Below are 18,872 nucleotides of genomic sequence, written 5' to 3' on the forward strand. Positions count from 1 at the left end.
TTCTGAATCTGCTTAGTGTATTCATCTCTTGGCCTCCCTCTACGATTTTTACCCTCCACGCTGCCCTCCAATACTAAATTGGTGATACCTTGATGCCTCAGAACATGTCCTTCCAACCGATCCCTTCCTCTGGTCAAGTTGTGCCACAAACTTCTCTTCTCCTCAGTCCTATTCAATACTTCCTCATTAGTTATGTGATCTACCCATCTAATAAAATGGTTCAAATGGCTCTGAGCACTATGGGACTCAACTGCTGAGGTCATTAGTCCCCTAGAACTTAGAACTAGTTAAACCTAACTAACCTAAGGACATCACAAAAATCCATGCCCGAGGCAGGATTCGAACCTGCGACCGTAGCGGTCTTGCGGTTCCAGACTGCAGCGCCTTTAACCGCACGGCCCCATCTAATCTTCAGCATTCTTCTGTAGCACCACATTTCGAAAGCTTCTATTCTCTTCTTGTCCAAACTATTTATCGTCCATGTTTCACTTGCATACATGGCTACATTCCATACAAATACTTTCAGAAAAGACTTCCTGACACTTAAATCTATACTCGATGTTAACAAATTTCTCTTCTTCAGAAACGCTTTCCTTGCCATTGGCAGTCTACATTTTATATCCTCTCTACTTCGACCATCATCAGTTACTTTGCTCCCCAAATAGCAAAACTCCTTTACTACTTTAAGTTTCTCATTTCCTAATCTAATTCCCTCAGCATCACCTGAATTAATTCTACCACATTTCATTATCCTCAAAGTTTTTATTTCCTCTCCATGGATTTTAATACCTACTCCGAATTTTTCTTTTGTTTCCTTTACTGCTTGCTCAATATATAGATTGAATAACATCGGGGAGAGGTTACAACCCTGTCTTACTCCCTTCCCAACCACTGCTTCCCTTTCACGCCCCTCGACTCTTATAACTGATATCTGGTTTCTGTACAAATTGTAAATAGCCTTTCGCTCCCTGTATTTTACCCCTGCCACCTTTAGAATTTGAAAGAGAGTATTCCAGTCAACATTGTCAAAAGCTTTCTCTAAGTCTACAAATGCTAAATACGTAGGTTTGCCTTTCCTTAATCTTTCTTCTAAGATAAGTTGAAAGGTCAGTAATGCCTCACGTGTTCCAGTATTTCTACGAAATCCAAACTGATCTTCCCCGAGGTCGGCTTCTACTAGTTTTTCCATTCGTCTGTAAAGAATTCGTGTTGGTGTTTTGGAGCTGTGACTTATTAAACTGATTGTTCGGTAATTTTCACATCTGTCAACACCTGCTTTCTTTGGGATTGGAATTATTATATTCTTCTTGAAGTCTGAGGGTGTTTCGCCTGTTTCATACATCTTCCTCACCAGATGGTAGAGTTTTGTCAGGACTGGCTCTCCCAAGGCCGTCAGTAGATGCAATGGAATGTTGTTTACTCCGGGGGCCTTGTTTCGACTCAGGTCTTTCAGTGTGCTCTGTCAAACTCTTCACGCGGTATCGTATCTCCCATTTCATCTTCATCTACATCCTCTTCCATTTCCATAATATTGTCCTCAAGTACATCGCCCTTGTATAGATCCTCTATATACTCCTTCCACCTTTCTGCTTTCCCTTCTTTGCTTAGAACTGTGTTTCCATCTGAGCTCTTGATGTTCATACAAGTGGTTCTCTTGTCTCCAAAGGTCTCTTTAATTTTCCTGTAGGCAGTATCTATCTTACCCCTAGTGACATAAGCCTCTACATCTTTACATTTGTCCTCTAGCCATCCTGCTTAGCCATTTTGCACTTCCTGTCGATCTCATTTTTGAGACGTTTGTATTCCTTTTTGTCTGCTTCATTTATTGCATTTTTATAATTTCTCCTTTCATCAATTAAATTCAATATTTCTTGTGTTACCCAAGGATTTCTACTAGCCCTCGTCTTTTTACCTACTTGATCCTCTGCTGCCTTCACTACTTCATCCCTCAAAGCTACTCATTTTTCTCCTACTGTATTTCTTTCCCCCATTCCTGCCAGTTGTTCCCTTACGCTCTCCCTGAAACTCTGTACAACCTCTGGTTCTTTCATTTAATCCAGGTCCCATCACCTTAAATTCCCACCTTTTTGCAGTTTCTGCAGTTTTAATCTACAGTTCATAAGCAATAGATTGTGGTCAGAGTCCACATCTGCCCCTGGAAATGTCTTACAATTTAAAACCTGGTTCCTAAATCTTTGTCTTACAATTATGTAATCTGTCTGATACCTTTTAGTATCTCCAGGATTCTTCCATGTATACAACCTTCATTCATGATTCTTAAACCAAGTGTTAGCTATGATTAAGTTGTGCTCTGTGCAAAATTCTACCAGGCGGCTTCCTCTTTCATTTCTTAGCCCCAATCCATATCCACCTACTACGTTTCCTTATCTCCCTTTTCCTACACTCGAATTCCAGTCACCCATGACTATTAAATTTTCATCTCCCTTCATATCTGAATAATTTCTTTTATTTCATCATACATTTCTTCAATTTCTTCGTCATCTGCAGAGCTAGTTGGCATATAAACTTGCACTACTGTAGTAGGTGTGGGCTTCGTATCTATCTTGGCCACAATAATGAGTTCACTATGCTGTTTGTAGTAGCTTACCCGCATTCCTATTTTCCTATTCATTATTAAACCTACTCCTGCATTACCCTATTTGATTTTGTGTTTATAACCCTGTAGTCACCTGACCAGAAGTCTTGTTCCTCCTGCCACCGAACTTCACTAATTCCCACTATATCTAACTTTAACCTATCCATTTCCCATTTTAAATTTTCTAACCCACCTGCCCGATTAAGGGATCTGACATTCCACTCTCCGATCCGTAGAACGCCAGTTTTCTTTCTCCTGATAACGACATCCTCTTGAGTAGTCCCCGCCCGGAGATCCGAATGGGGGACTATTTTGCCTCCGGAATATTGCGGTGGTAGAATCTCAGAAAATAAAAGAGGAGATATGAAACAAAATGGTGGTCATTTAATTCAGTAGAGGGTAGCCATTTTGATCAGACATTTTTTGCCATAAGCTCCCTGTTAACAGACTAGCAAACTCTGATTAAAGTAAATGCAATAGAATGGGAATGTGGTGTTGCCTAGGTGAAGTGAGTCCCTCGGGAATGTTTACAAACTTTGCCATATTAAAATTTGTTAGTCAGATGTGATTAATTCCGATGCGTTGAGAAGATTAAAAATGAAAAAAATTATAGCAAAATAGTTGAGTGAAATGGGTTTGCTATCAATGTACAGTAGCAGTGGCTATGATAAATCATATCTACATTTCCGATGTACAAACTCTAAAAGCACTCGCTTGGCAGGCCACAAATCTAGTAGGCCTGACAGCTAGATGCAACAGGTGGGAGAGTTGGTAGCGGAAAAGATACCCTGCCAGGCTTTCTGATATCGAATTTTGATAATCAATAGAAACCACGTTAACGATTAAGAGGCAGGATATAGTCAAACAAACGAAAATCGTTTCTGTGTACTTTAAGACGATAGTGGGACTAAGTTTTTTTTAGGTACCACTAATCAGAAAATCAGACTAAGAACAGCCGACCAATTGCAAAGGATAAAGTAATCTTTACCTAGGTTTCAATAGATATAAATCTATCTTCTTCAGAAGACACAAAATTATAACGGCATGAAGTGATATGTCCTAACTATGCAGATGTTTGCCTAAACGATAAGGACATATCACTTCATGCCGTTATAATATTGTGTCTTCTGAAGAAGATAGATTTATATCTATTGAAACCTAGGTAAAGATTACTTTATCCTTTGCAATTGGTCGGCTGTTCTTAGTCTGATTTACGTGGAACCATTGCTGCAGCGCAGCTATGTTTAAAATACTAATCAGAAAGTTTTGTTGTAATCGTGGTGTAGCTATGGAAAAATTTCCTTTGAATATTTTTCGTTTGGTAAGGATATCTTTCTAATTCGTGTTGTTAAATATTCGGTTGTTCTGAGCTGATAAAGCTCTATCATAACATCAGTATAATATTCATGGTTACAATGTGTCGCTCCAAAAGCTTAGCCATCATGGAGGGAGGTGAATCAGAAGAGAGAATAGCAGAAAACATGGCGCAGCGGAAGCAGGAGGCAACCTTGAGGCAGCAGGTGGCTTGGAAGGTACGGGGCATTCACAAGAGGCAGGCAAGAACGGCAGCCAGCGACAAGAGGTGCCATTAGCCGTGTTCCTGCCACATCAGGGGGGTGGCGCAGTTCCTGGAAGCCATTGAAAGCATGTAATCCCCAAGCCACGCGGCGCATTCTCGGACAGTCAATGTAAGCGTACAAGAACAAAATGAAATGGGGTGTTCGCGGAGAACCGATGTGTGCGCATCGACTACAACAACTGATAGCACAGTATTACAATTTTTACGGAGGCTGAGAATAGAAATACAGGACAGTAGAAAAGAAGACACAGATGGATTAGAAGTGACTGATGTAGATAATAAAGATAGATCGGATGCAATGGATAGAGATAATAATGAGAGATTAGAAACGATTCACAACGATAATAAGGAGGCACTGGGAAACTTACATTCCGTTCTCAATGGCCATGTGTTGCAGATAAAAAAACGATTATATGAAACTGAGAGGAAATTTGGTGAATTAAAAGAGGTATGTAATGTCGTCAACTGTCGCGAGTAGCAGTAATAGCAAGCTAAATTCAGTAGTATAGTACAACATAAATTCTTAGTCAGAGCAGCAGAAGCACATACACTAGTGGCCATTAAAATTGCTACACCAAGAAGAAATGCATATGATAAACGGGTATTCATTGGAAAAATGTATTATACTAGAACTGACATGTGATTACATTTTCACGCAATTTGGGTGCACAGATCCTGAGAAATCAGAACCCAGAACAACCACCTCTGGCCGTAATAACGGCCTTGATACGCCTGGGCATTGAGCCAAACAGAGCTTGGATGGCGTGTACAGGTACAGCTGCCCATTCAGCTTCAACACGATACCACAGTTCATCAAGAGTAGTGACTGGCGTATTGTGACGAGCCAGTTGCTCGACCACCTTTGACCAGACGTTTTCAGTTGGTGAGAGATCTGGAGAATGTGCTGGCCAGGGCAGCATTCGAACATTTTATGTATCCATTAAGGCCCGTACAGGACCTTCAACATGCGGTCGCGCATTATCCTGCTCAAATGTAGGGTTTCGCAAGGAATCGAATGAAGGGTAGAGCCACGGGTCATAACACAACTGAAATGTAACGACCACTGTTCAAAGTGCCGTCAATGCGAACAAGAGGTGACCGAGACGTGCAACCAATGGCGCTCCATACTATCACGCCGGGTGATACGCCAGTATGACGATGACGAATACACGCTTCCAATGTTCGTTCACCGCGATGTCGCCAAACACGGATGCGAACATCATGATGCTGTAAACAGAACCTGGATTCATCCGAAAAAATGTCGTTTTGCCATTCGTACACCCGCGTTCGTCGTTGAGTACAGCATCGCAGGCGCTCCTGTCTGTGATGCAGCGTCAAGGGTAACCGCAGCCATGGTCTCCGAGGTAATAGTCCATGCTGATGCAAACGTCGTCGAAATGTTCGTGCACATGGTTGTTGTCTTGCAAGCGTCCCCATCTGTTGACTCAGGGATCGAGACGTGGCTGCACGATCCGTTACAGCCATGCGGATAAGATGCATGTCATTTCGACTGCTAGTGATACGAGGCCGTTGGGATCCAGCACGGCGTTCCATATTACCCTCGTGAACCCACCGATTCCACATTCTGCTAACAGTTATTGGATCTCGACCAATTCGAGCAGCAATGTCGCGATACGATAAACCGCAGTCGCGATAGGCTACAATTCGACCTTTATGAAAGTCGGAATTGTGATGGTACGCATTTCCCCTCCTTACACTAGGCATCACAACAACGTTTCACCAGGCAACGACGGTCAACTGCTGTTTGTGTATGAGTAATCGGTTGGAAACTTTCCTCATGTCAGCACGTTGTAGATGTCGGCAGCAGCGCCAACCTTGTGTGAATGGTCTGAAAAGCTAATCATTGGCGTATCACAGCATCTTCTTCCTGTGGGTTAAATTTCGCGTCTATAGCACGTCGCCTTGTGGTGTAGCAATTTTAATCGCCAGTAGTGTATGAGGCAGACGTAGTCACCATTTTACTATCTGTTCTACCATCAAGGGCGGAGTCTGTAGCATCACAACACTCAGAGTAAGCGAGGAATGTGACCTTTGAACACAGTTAGTGTGGAAATATCATGCGTGTACGCCATGCGGGTGTCACACGCTTCCGTTTCATTAGTCCCAACTGTATATGTAGGGGCAGAAACTTCCAAAAGTATGCGCAAAGACGCCTCAAAAGGGCTACCACACTACTGCAAAGGTCTTTTGCTGCATAGTCGTCTGGAGGAGGATTGCAAGTGTCACTGTGTGGCAGGGGCTGGACTTAGAAAAATTCTATGTAGTCGACACTTACGCTGGCAGGCTCACCTCTGCACCACGAGACTTAGGCTCACTGAAGAATAGGAAGCCTGATAATCAAATGCAGATACTTTGTATATAGACTTGTACATTGACAATGTGCCAGGGGGTGCGTCCAGTGATAGTAATCCTGTCTTCCACATTATGATATCCTCCTTGGATTACTGATTTTCCTGCCGAGTTCCGTACTCTAACCCACTCAGTAGCCTACTTTTCAGCCAACCAAGTGAAGATCAAGTGGCCCACTAGCACAAGTTGTTATCGACGTACCCTGTTGGTAAGTTCCATGAGTGCATACGAGCAGTCCTTCTTATTCCCTGTCAGGACTCGTCAGTGGGACGCTACAGTGGTAGACCTTTCCTGGTGCCAGGTGTTGGGTTGGTTTTGGTAGAGTTGGGTCGAGAAATCGACTAAGTAGAGTATAGGAATAGGCAGAGAGGGGCATCACACCACGCCATTGCAGCAGCCGAAGTGCTTCACAACGCACCTGCTGTGGGCAGACCACTGCGCCGTTAGCGTGAGCACAGTGCTCACCGCATACAGTGTAGGAAACAAGGTCAGTAAAATTGTGAAACAACCCTGAAGTAAACTCAGATGAGAACAGGCTGCACCTGAGTTACAGCGAGGCTACTTAACTAGTGCCTCATAAGTTTGATTGAGATAGGGAAAAATTATCAGAGTTTATTGACAATTGCAGTAGCGCATTAAATCTAGTAGACCCTATTGTTAAGCAAGTACTTTTAAGATATATTATTGGACATGTAATGGGCTCCGCCTGCAATAAATTATTGGATAGAGACCACACAGAAACGTGGTCTAAGGTGACGGCAATTTTATTAGAAAACTGTGAGACTAAATGCACTAAGAGTGATTTCAGATGTGCCGCAGGGGAGTGTCGTAGGACCGTTGCTATTCACAATGTACATAAATGACCTTGTGGATAACATCGGAAGTTCACTGAGGCTTTTTGCGGATGATGCTATGGTATATCGAGAGGTTGTAACAATGGAAAATTGTACTGAAATGCAGGAGGATCTCCAACGAATTGACGCATGGTGCAGGGAATGGCAATTGAATCTCAATGTACACAAGTGTAATGTGCTGCGAATACATAGAAAGAAAGATCCTTTGTCATTTAGCTTCAATATAGCAGGTCAGCAACTGGAAGGAGTTAATTTGATAAATTATCTGGGAGTATGCATTAGGAGTTATTTAAAATGGAATGATCATATAAATTTGATCATCGGTAAAGCAGATGGCAGACTGAGATTCATTGCAAGAATAATAAGGAAATGCAATCCGAAAACAAAGGTAGTAGGTTACAGTACACTTGTTCACCAACTGCTTGAATATTGCTCACCAGAGCACTCTTCGCACCACAGCACTCCTCGAACATCCGACACGTCATGCAGTTTCCGAAATGCTCCTGCCAAACCTCAGTGCTGTCACAGTCTGCCCTCGGTCAAACTCAGGTAGATCGTGCGGTTCCCCATTCCACACGTGGACAAACCGCTCACTGAAAATACTTGCACCGTTCGTGTGTCTGACTACAGTCATTCCTCGCCAGGTGGCGCTGCTATCGCCTAGACCGTATTATATACAGGGTGAAAAGTATTTAAACCGACAAACTCTGGGAGGTTGTAGGGGACATCAAACCAAATATTTTTCCCTAAAGTCATTTTTTCCTATGAGGAGTATTTAAACCGGTAGAGGAAGATTTCTCTGGCGGCAAATTAATTAAACCAACAAACACTTTTCCATTTTTTTATGACCAAGAGACAACACATTAGCACAACCCAATTTGAATTACAGTAGAGTTCCAAAATGCCTCCATTGACATGTAAACAAAGTTTACACCGTCGGATCATGTTCTGCCTGACACGGGCAAAAACCCCAGGAGTATCTTGAATTGTTCCTGCTGCTGCTACTATCCGGGCTACCAGATCCTCTTCTGATGCAACAGGAGTTGTGTAAACAAGGTTGCGCATCTCTCCCCACACAAAAAAGTCCAGAGGGGACATATCTGGGGATCGAGCAGGTCATGGTTCAGGACCACCTCTGCCAATCCACGTTTTGGGAACCGTCGGTCCAGGACACGACGCACACGACGACTGAAATGTGGTGGCGCCCCGTCATATTGGAACAACATGCGCTGAATATTAGGCAAGGGAAAGCGAAAAGCGTGGCTCAATGGGGCACTCATGTGTACATCAAGCAACTTCATTTCAGAGAAGCGATGAAGAGGGTTATGGAAGCGGAAGAGGTTGCAGGGAGCAATGCCTTGATAGGGAAGTTAGGGGAGCCGTATTCATACAGAAGTTTTACAATTACAGGACCAATAATGTAATACGGGCTCAAGGAGAAAAAATAATACTATCCGAAGTAATTGACTTAGAGGCTACAGAAGAGTGCGCAATTATGTCCGAGTAATAAATGTAAACCAGCCAGTGAAGTGTTTCAGTTGTGGTAAGGAAGGGCACATAGCGCGAGCATGCAGGCAGAAATATACTGTCCGCAAGACAGACACTGTATGGGGGGGCCGTCAAAAAACAGAACCTAGTCGTCTGCCCATAAAGGAAATAGATAACTAAGAATTCAAGGAGAACGGATCGCGAGTGCAATGTCCACCGCCAGTACGATGTACGCAGTGCGGCTTGACGGGACACTCTTCCCCTTGCACTAGAGCAAAACCAGTGACGTGCTTCCCATGTCTCCGGACCGGACACAACACCTGTGATTGTTGTATGAGCAAATGGGCCAAAACGCGTCAGAAAAACGTGCAGGGAAACGAGCAGCGAGCATAATACCGCAGTCCCAGGGAAGACTGTGTCAGGGATAATAACAGCTGCTGACTGCACGGAAAAAATGGTTATACGAGTATATGAGTACAGAGTAAGGATGTAAAGGGCGCTGATACAAAATTATTGATAGATAGTGGTGCGCATATTAATCTCATAAAGGCAAAGGTTCTAAGAGATCATGCGCAAGGGTATCCCAGAAAGGTGGTTACGATAAAGAGTATCGTGAACGAAGAAATTAGGACAGAAGGTCCTGTGGCAGTACGTTTGAGGTCCAAGATAGGAACCGAGTGATTTACGCAATTACAAGCTGTAAATGATCATATCGATTTACATTTGATGGGTTGTTGGGTGAATGGGTTGAATTACGAGAAGCATACGAAGAAGCAACCACCGGCAAACTAGCCGTACAAGGTGACAGAGAACGCGTGTCCTAGAGGGCGAGCTATGCACAGGTGATGAAGTATTTTAAAGCGCCGACAAGGACAACTGCACGCCCATACACAAGAGCTGCTTCGCGAGCTGAAGATAGTAGTCCCTCGCGAGTTGATAATGAGGGCACAGTGGAGGTTAAATACCCGGTTCAGCTAGCCAACAGACCGCCGCCCACAGCTTTTCAAAACGTTTGTACAAAACCCAGAACAAATAAGCCTGTTCCATGATACCTGTTGGGGCTCCAGCAGGAGCCTGGGAAGAGGCGACGGTCTAAAGGATCACGTCTACACAGGAGAGTTAGAACCCGAGCATTGTGTGCAGAGTCATGTATAACAAAAATTCACATGTTTTCATGTTCGCCAATATTGCAATAAGGTCAGTGAGACACTGCCCTCAGCTGCCACTGTTGTATAAGAAAACTCCAGCATCTGAGAAACGTTTAGAGATGGAATCTTTGTTACAACTCACAGCTAGGACTAGCAAGCTCCAAGGCACAGGCGATTTAGGTAAAGATCTTTAGGATTGTATCTGTTCGCATGTTGCTGTGTGAAGGGACACCACCTCATAGAAAATCATCTTTTCGCCCCTCTGCGAAAACTTATAAAGGGCCAGTAATTGGCGGTTTCTTTTTTTTTTTCAAAAATGCAGTTTTCTTAACTCTTGCCCTGCTGCTGTCGTGTGGGAGGGAGATTTACCGCCCCTAGAGACTTGTGATTGGTTCAAGATGGTGTGAAGGCGGTGTCGTCATGCACTTTGCAGGAAAACTGAATTTTTTCCTCGATAGGTGGGAAGCACTCATGTGTGGCATATTCGTCTGGTAAGCACTTCTGGTTGAAACTCTGGCCTGTGTGTTTGATACTTAGGACCTGTCCTGAGACTGACTTCACTTGCGAGTAGTTTAGACTGGGGAGCGTGTGGTGTAGTTCTTACTGTGCCGACAATGTGACTTCAAATGCCCCGGACTACTCATTTGTCGAGGGCACACTTATTCGTTTTCGGTTTGCAGGTCTTGACGTTTGGTATCCTTCTGCGCTCTGTCGTATAAGTCTGCCAATTTGGTCCTTGCTACTACCAGTGAACGAGTGTGTCACACACTGAAATCTACCGTGATTTCATTGCTCTGGTAGAGAGTAAATTGCGGTCCGTCTGTCTGATCGCTATACCGTGAGATTTTTACATTTCTTTCATGGCCGCAATCGATTCACAGGTGATGCCTCCACGTCTCACCTCCTTCACCGCACACATCTCGCCAGCTGCAAGTGACGTCGACGCGTGAAGTAACCAGGGTAACGTACTGCCGCTCTGGCATTGTCAGGACGTACGGATCTCAATTGCCACTTGCTCGCAGCTGCACCTATGTAGAGAATCTTCAATAGATTTAATGAATCAACGTCGCGATAGATCAATTCAGTTTGCGTTATCCACAATTTTAGGGCTAGACTCACTGATCACCAAGTTAAATTTTCTTTGCCATTCAGGCTTCACCCAGTGAAGTGTTTATTCACCTGTTGGCTGTTTAGGGAATTCAAGCTGTAACTTGTTTAATATAATTTATGTCTTGTTTGGTAATGTAAATGTTGTTAGTATAATATGACTACGTAGGCTTTCCCGGCGTAATAAGTCTTGAAAGTCTTTTCGGGTTTGCTGCCGGATCCTAAAATCAACTTGACTCGATATCTCGGCGATCCAAGTGCTCGCCATCTTCAGGAAATGCTGCTTCTGCTGATGAGTCCCGCTGAGAACTGACGCAAAATTGCAATTCGACGTCCTATATAGGCCACCGTTCAGTACACGGCGCATGCGCCGCCCATCACGGTTTCTGACTTCTGTTTTGGAAGTCAGAAACCGTGATGGGCGGCGCATGCGCCGTGTACTGAACGGTGGCCTATATAGGACGTCGAATTGCAATTTTGCGTTAGTTCTCAGCGGGACTCATCAGCAGAAGCAGCCTTTCTTCTGGTAATCCTTCCGGGATGTAAGGTCGTGGTCCATGAAACTCTTCAGCTCCTAACGTTTCGTCCAGAGCTGCGCTGGACATCTTCAGAGGGGGTGTTTCTCCTCCGGTGAGTCTTGCAGCATTTCCTGAAGATGGCGAACAGTTGGATCGCCGAAATATCGAGTCAAGTTGATTTTAGGATCCGGCAGCAAACCCGAAAAGACTTTAAAAAATGTTAGTATATTAAATTTTGCCAACATTCTCAATCAATTAAATAGTCCAAACAAGTTACCTTTCCTTGTGGGATCTATAACTTGTTTAGTGTAATGATTTTCTTGTTTGACAAAATAAATGTAAGTTTACTGAATTTTGCCAACATTCTCAATCAATTAAATAGTCCAAACAAGTTACCTTGCAATGTCATTCGCGTACATAAGGAATACGATTTCATACAAAATTGAATTTTTATATTTGTGTTTATGAGTAATTAAGTTCCCGGCCTCTGCCATCTTTCTTTTGATTACCTCCGAGTTTTCTAACTCATTCCCGGCGATTTCGGAAGTGGTACCATTCCTTTCAGCATCTTTGTTGAAATCTGATGTTACTCTGTGACTGCCGGCCGCTGCGACCGAATGGTTCTAGGCGCTTCAGTCCGGAACCGCGCTGCTGCTACGGTCGCAGGTTCGAATCCTGCCTCGGTCAGGGATGTGTGTGATGTCCTTAGGTTAGTTGGGTTGAAGTCTAGGGGACTGATGACCTCAGATGTTAAGTCCCTTAGTGTTTAGAGCCATTTTGCTCTGTGACTAATAACGCCACGGTTTACAGAATTCCTAAGAAGATTGAGTAGATTGGAGAGGAGAGTCTAGCTTCTAACAGTGCAAACGAAGTTATAAGCTTGAACAAAAAAAGCAGAAATATGCGGAATGGTATTAGACTGAAAATCATTCCGCCGCGTCAACAACGTAGCACGAGTCCTCTGCTATGATTGAAGATGCAGAAGCTCTAGTAAGCATAACACGAGTGAAAGTCAAAAGCAATCGCGAGGCCATTTATGGCCGGAGATTGCGGCGGACAGTCATCAGTCAAAGTGACGCCCACGGCGAGGGGCAGTGCGTAGCGGACAACGGCAGGCGGCAACAAAGCGAGCCCGCTGCGCTTTTGTGAGCGGCTTAGCGGAGCTCACAGTGATTATCACAGGCGCGCCCCGTTATCACAGGTGAGTGCAGCCAGGAGCAGGCGTCGCCGTCAGCGGCGCGCAATTTCCGATGCAGAAAATGACTTCCGAGCAGCCGCCGCCGCCGCCGCCGCCGCCGCCGCCGCCGAATGCACTTCCGTCTCCGGCCGAAGGGTGCGGCCGGCCTGTCCGCTCGCCTCTCGCGAGAGATCGATGGGGGAAAGGGCGTTACATAGCTCCCACCGCATGCTGGCCTCTAGACCGCACACGGTGCTCAGCGAGATAGCGTCGGAAGTGGGACTTGCTGTCACATTGACCAAAATCATTGTAGTATGGTTCATCACATCCTCAAGATAATAAATTCATCTAATTGCACAGCATATTCAGCAGGCCGCCTAATGGCGTGTGGCGGAAGTTCTTTCGGTACCATTATATGGTCTCTCCAACCCTGTTCAAATGGTTCAAATGGCTCTGAGCACTATGGGACTTAACAACTGAGGTCATCAGTTCAAAATGGTTCAAATGGCTCTGAGCACTATGGGACTTAACTTCTGAGGTCATCAGTCCCCTAGAACTTAGAAGTACTTAAACCCAACTAACCTAAAGACATCACAAACATACATGCCCGAGGCAGGAGTTGAACCTGCGACCGTAGCGGTCGCGCGGGTCCAGACTGTAGCGCCTAGAACCGCTCGGCAACACTAGAACTTAGAACTACTTAAACCTACACAACCTAAGGACATCACACACATGCATGCCCGAGGCAGGATTCGAACCTTCGGCCGTAGCGGTCGCTCGGTTCCAGACTGAAGTACCAACCCTGTTCCACTCGCGAATGACTGACGGTAAATCCCTGTATTTACTCTATTTCTTCAAATTTTCTCCTCGTGGTCAATACGCGAGATGTATGTGGGGGGAAGAGATATGTTGTTCGACTCCTCCTGAAATGTGCTGTCCCGAAATTTCAATAGTAAATCTCTCGTGATGCATAACTCCTCTCTTGTAACGTCTGCCAGTGGAGTCTGTTTAGCATCTCTGTAACGCTCACTCCAAGCTAAACGACACGCCGCTCTTCGTTGGATCTTCTCTATTTGCTCTATCAGTCCTACCTGATAGGGATCCCAGATAGATGAGCAGTATTCAAGAACCGGGCGAACAAGCGCCTTATAGTCCACTTCTTTCGTTAATGAATTACATTTCCTTATGATTCTTCTGATGAATCTGAGTCTGCTGCCTGCTTTTCCCACTATCTATTTTATGTGGTCATTCCACTTAAGGTCGCTCTGGATAGTTACGCTTAGATATTTTACGGAAGACGCAGTCTCTAGCTCTTTCTCATCACTACTGTAGCTGTACAGCAGTTGATTTCTTTTTCTTTGTATGCGACATGTGTTACATATATTTACGCTCAGGGTCAACTGCCAGAGCCTTTATCATCCAACAATTCTCAGCAGGTCGTTCTGTAAATTCTTACTATCTTCTGGCGTTGCTACTTTGATACAGACATCCGCATCATCTGCGAATAGCCTTAATGAGCATCCGACGCTTCCTACTAGATCACTTATATATATGGTAAACAGCAACAGTCCTATCACACTTCCTTGTGGTACTCCGGATATTACCTTCACATTTGTCGATTTAGTTCCGTTAAGAGTGACGTGTAGAGTTCTATCAGCAAGGAAGTCTTGAATCCAATCGCAGGTCTGCTCCGATACTCCGTATGCTCGTATTTTCTTTTTCATTAAACGGCAATGCGGAACGGTGTTAAATGTCTTACTGAAATCAAGGAACCCGGCATCAACCTGAGCGCAATTGCCCACTACGCCGTGGATCTCATGGAGGAACAGAGCGAGTCGAGTTTCGCAGAATCTCTGTTTGCGGATTCCACGTTAATTTTTATACAGGAGATGTCCATTTTCCAAAAACGTCGTAGTTCTTGAGCATTAAATATGTTCCGTAATTCTTCAACTGATTGACGTCAACGATACAGGTGTTCAATTGTCCGGATTTGTTTTACGGCGTTTCTTTCAAATAGAACTGACCTGTGCTTTTTTCCAGTCGTTAGGTATTTTTCCTTTCTCAAGCGATAAATTACTGCTAGTAGGGGAGCAAGTTCTTTCTCGTAACCTTTATAGAATCTTACAGGTATCTCATCTGGTCCAGATACCTTTTCACTACTAAGTGATTTTCCGTTGCCCAATAGTGCATATTATGCCGGTTTAAATTACCGCTGTTGGTGAATGACGCTTCGTCGCTAAATTCAACGCGTGCAGAAAAAAATCTGTCATCCTCCCGTAATTTCTGTTGTGCCCAGTGGCAGAACTGTACATGACGTTCAAAGTCGTCGCCATGCAATTCCTGGTGCATAGAAATATGGTATGGGTGCAGTCGATGTTGATGTAGCATTCTCAACACCGACGTTTTTGAGATTCCCGATTCTCGCGCAATTTGTCTGCTACTGATGTGCGGATTAGCCGCGACAGCAGCTAAAACGCCTACTTGGGCATCATCATTTGTTGCAGGTCGTGGTTGACGTTTCACATGTGGCTGAACACTTCCTGTTCCCTTAAATAACGTAACTATCCGGGAACAGTGCGGACACTTGGATGATGTCGTCCAGGATACCGGGCAGCATACATAGCACACGCCCGTTGGGCATTTTGATCACAATAATCATACATCAACACCATATCGACCTTTTACGCAATTGGTAAACGGTCCAATTTAACACGGGTAATGTATCACGAAGCAAATACCGTCCGCACTGGCGGAATGTTACGTGATACCACGTACTTATACGTTTGTGACTATTACAGTGCCATCTGTCACAAAGCGAAAAATGTGGTCCAACTAAAATATTCATACTTCTTTACGTACTACACGAATATGTAATAAAATGGGGGTTCTTACTTTAAAAAAACGCAGTTGATATCCGTATGACCTATGGCAGCGCCATCTAGCGGGCCAAACATAGCGCCATCTGGTTTCCCCCTTCAAGCTAGACGAGTTTACTTCTTTGTAGTTTTTTCGTTTGATGCTTATTTCGTGAGATATTTGGCCCGGTCACTATCAATGGACCACGCTGTATACCTTCCTTGTAGGACCCGTCGTCATAGGTGTTTTCACAACCTTGTAATCACTGATATCTTCCTCTACGTTAACTGATTCGATGAGTTCAGGTCTGTTTGTTGCCAGACAGCCTAAGACGTTACCCTCACGAGTTGGTTCTAACTATCTGCGCGAGGTAATTTTCGGACAAGACATCCAGAACAATGCCACACGAATCCCTGTCACTGGCACCAGTTTTGATGGAATAACACTGCCAATCTATATTTGGCAAGTTGTTGTCACCCACTAGTACATCGGCATGATCGGGATAATTACTAACGATATTCTGCAAGTCCTGTCCGAAGCACTCTAAAACTACAGATCTGACCCAGGTGGTGTATAAAAGCATGCGATAACATTTTTGACCTTTCTCTGATACTCAATTTCGCCCAAATTAATTCACATCAGAATCCGTAATAACCTCGCTAGATTTTACCGAATTTTTTACTGCAATAAACATGCCGCCGCCATTGGCGACTAACCTATCCTTACGATAAACATTCCAATCCGAACTCAGGATTTCGTTCCCAGTAATATATGTGCGTTATAACCTTCAGTAAGCGATACTAATTCTGGGACCTTTCCTTGGATGCGCCAGCAGTTTCCTGAAATGGTATTAACCTTTTATATCTCTGATCTACGGGGACCGAGATTCTCTGAGGTCGCCGTGGCTGATTTAAGGGAAATCGTCTTTGATCCCAAGGGAGGGTTTGTCGAACATAAAAAAGCCACATGTGTGCGACACACATGCTCCTCTACCCTAGTCGACGCTTCCTACGTGTAGTGCATGCCCCACCTACTGAGGGGGAGATGTAATGGATTTTGCTCAAAATAGCTGATTTTTCAAAAATATTACTTCTTGATCTGCACAGTTTAATATATGTTGTGTGTGAATCTTATCGCGATAGCAGCTTTAGAAATGCCTTTAAATTGTTAAACTGATTAACTCGGCACTGGCGGCACCTTTTCCGACATTTGGGAAATTGCTTGCTTCAGCGAAATTTTTGTCAGTGTGAAGCTTTGGCTGACATCTATATCTCTGGCTGACATCTGTATCTTTGTCTGAAAACTTTCTTGCATGTAGTTTATTTACGTTTTGATAATACTAACACATATTACTAGGTGGTAGTTTGAATTTGCAAACGTGCTACGGTCGCAGGTTCGAATCCTGCCTCGGGCATGGATGTGTGTGATGTCCTTAGGTTAGTTAGGTTTAAGTAGTTCTAAGTTCTAGGGGACTGATGACCACAGTAGTTATGTCCCATTTTTGAATTTGCAAACGTTTACGTGGAATTGGAGATTTATGCATAATGGTTGATCGAAAAATGTGTTTAAGAAACGGATGTTTCATGAAAATCGGTTTACCAACAAAAAGAGGAAGCAGCTCGAAGTGAAGACCATAAGCTCTCAGCTTCAACATCTAAACTTGGGAAAGGAGAATTGTACAGAAGCATGAATGATGCTGATATGGATGCTACTGTTTTCAGAATTATTGATTTACAACTTCTCTGCCAGGATATAAAGTTTTCATTTTGATGTGTTGGCTGTGAAAACACGGAATGCATGATTGATCTTGGAAAAAGAAGAGTGGGAATAGTTTGTGATTTTAAATTAATTTCTAATTTGTGTAGCAATGAATTTTCATTTTCCTCTTGCATAAAAATTTGCATTGGTACTTATGAAAGCAATTTTGTGTGGTTTTTTGAACATGTCTCCACCTTGTGCATGGTTTGAAAAAAATAAATAAAGAAATGTCTGATATGAATGCTATACTTCCAAATTTTGTATGAAAAAATCAGTGGAGGAATTGGTGGAAATAAACCAAAAAGAAGTAGATCCTGGGATGGATATTCATGTCTGTGAATCGCCAACATATGTTACTGACCTGTGTGTGTCTGTAGATGGGACTTGGATGAAAAAGAGTCACACATCTCCGTAAGGAGTTGCATATTGGTATTGACTCAGGTAAAGTTTTAGATGTAGAAATTATGTCTATATACTGCCACCAGTGTGCAACAAGGAAAAGATCTAACAATGAAGACAGTGCGAAACTGTGGCAAAAAAGCATGCAGTAGCATGCTCTAAAAATTATAGTACCTCAAGGGGGGGCATGGAGGCTGCTGCAGGTGTGAGGACGTTCTCTAGATCTGAGAACCAGTATGCTGTTAGATATACTAAATACCTTTGCGACGGGGAATCCTCTTCGTTCAAAGCTGTAACAGATAAAAATCCGTACAATAAAACAATAAAAACTTGGAATGTGTTGGCCACATCCAAAAGAGGCTTGGTGGTAGGCTTTGTCGCTTGCTGAAAGACAAGAAAAGTGAGGCACTTGAGGATGCAACACCACTAGGAGGGAAAGGACTGCGCCCCCCCTCCCGCCGGAGTTTCGAGTCCTCCCTCGGGCATGGGTGTGTGTGTTGTTCTTAGCATAAGTTAGTTTAAGTAGTGTGTAAGTCTGGGGACCGATGACCTAAGCAGTTTGGTCCCTTAGGAATTCACACACATCTGAACATTTCAAGGAAAAGGCAGGCTTATTGAGAGAAATTGATTCTCTTCAGTTATTTTATGGAACAGCTGTCAGGAAAAACAAGAATAATTTAGAGGCAATGAGGCGTACTGGTGGGCAATTTTTTTCCACAAATTATCCACTGACCAAACACCAGTGCACAATTTGTGTCCGAAAGACTATTGTTATAAGTTCAACAATAGAAATGAAACTTGTTGTTGTTGTTGTGGTCTTCAGTCCTGAGACTGGTTTGATGCAGCTCTCCATGCTACTCTATCCTGTGCAAGCTTTTTCATCTCCCAGTACCTACTGCAACCTACATCCTTCTGAATCTGCTTAGCGTATTCATCTCTTGGTCTCCCTCTACGATTTTTACCCTCCACGCTGCCCTCCAATACTAAATTGGTGATCCCTTGATGCCTCAGAACATGTCCTA

This window comes from Schistocerca piceifrons, chromosome 1, assembly GCF_021461385.2.
Source record: "Schistocerca piceifrons isolate TAMUIC-IGC-003096 chromosome 1, iqSchPice1.1, whole genome shotgun sequence".
In the NCBI taxonomy this organism is placed as follows: domain Eukaryota; kingdom Metazoa; phylum Arthropoda; class Insecta; order Orthoptera; family Acrididae; genus Schistocerca; species Schistocerca piceifrons.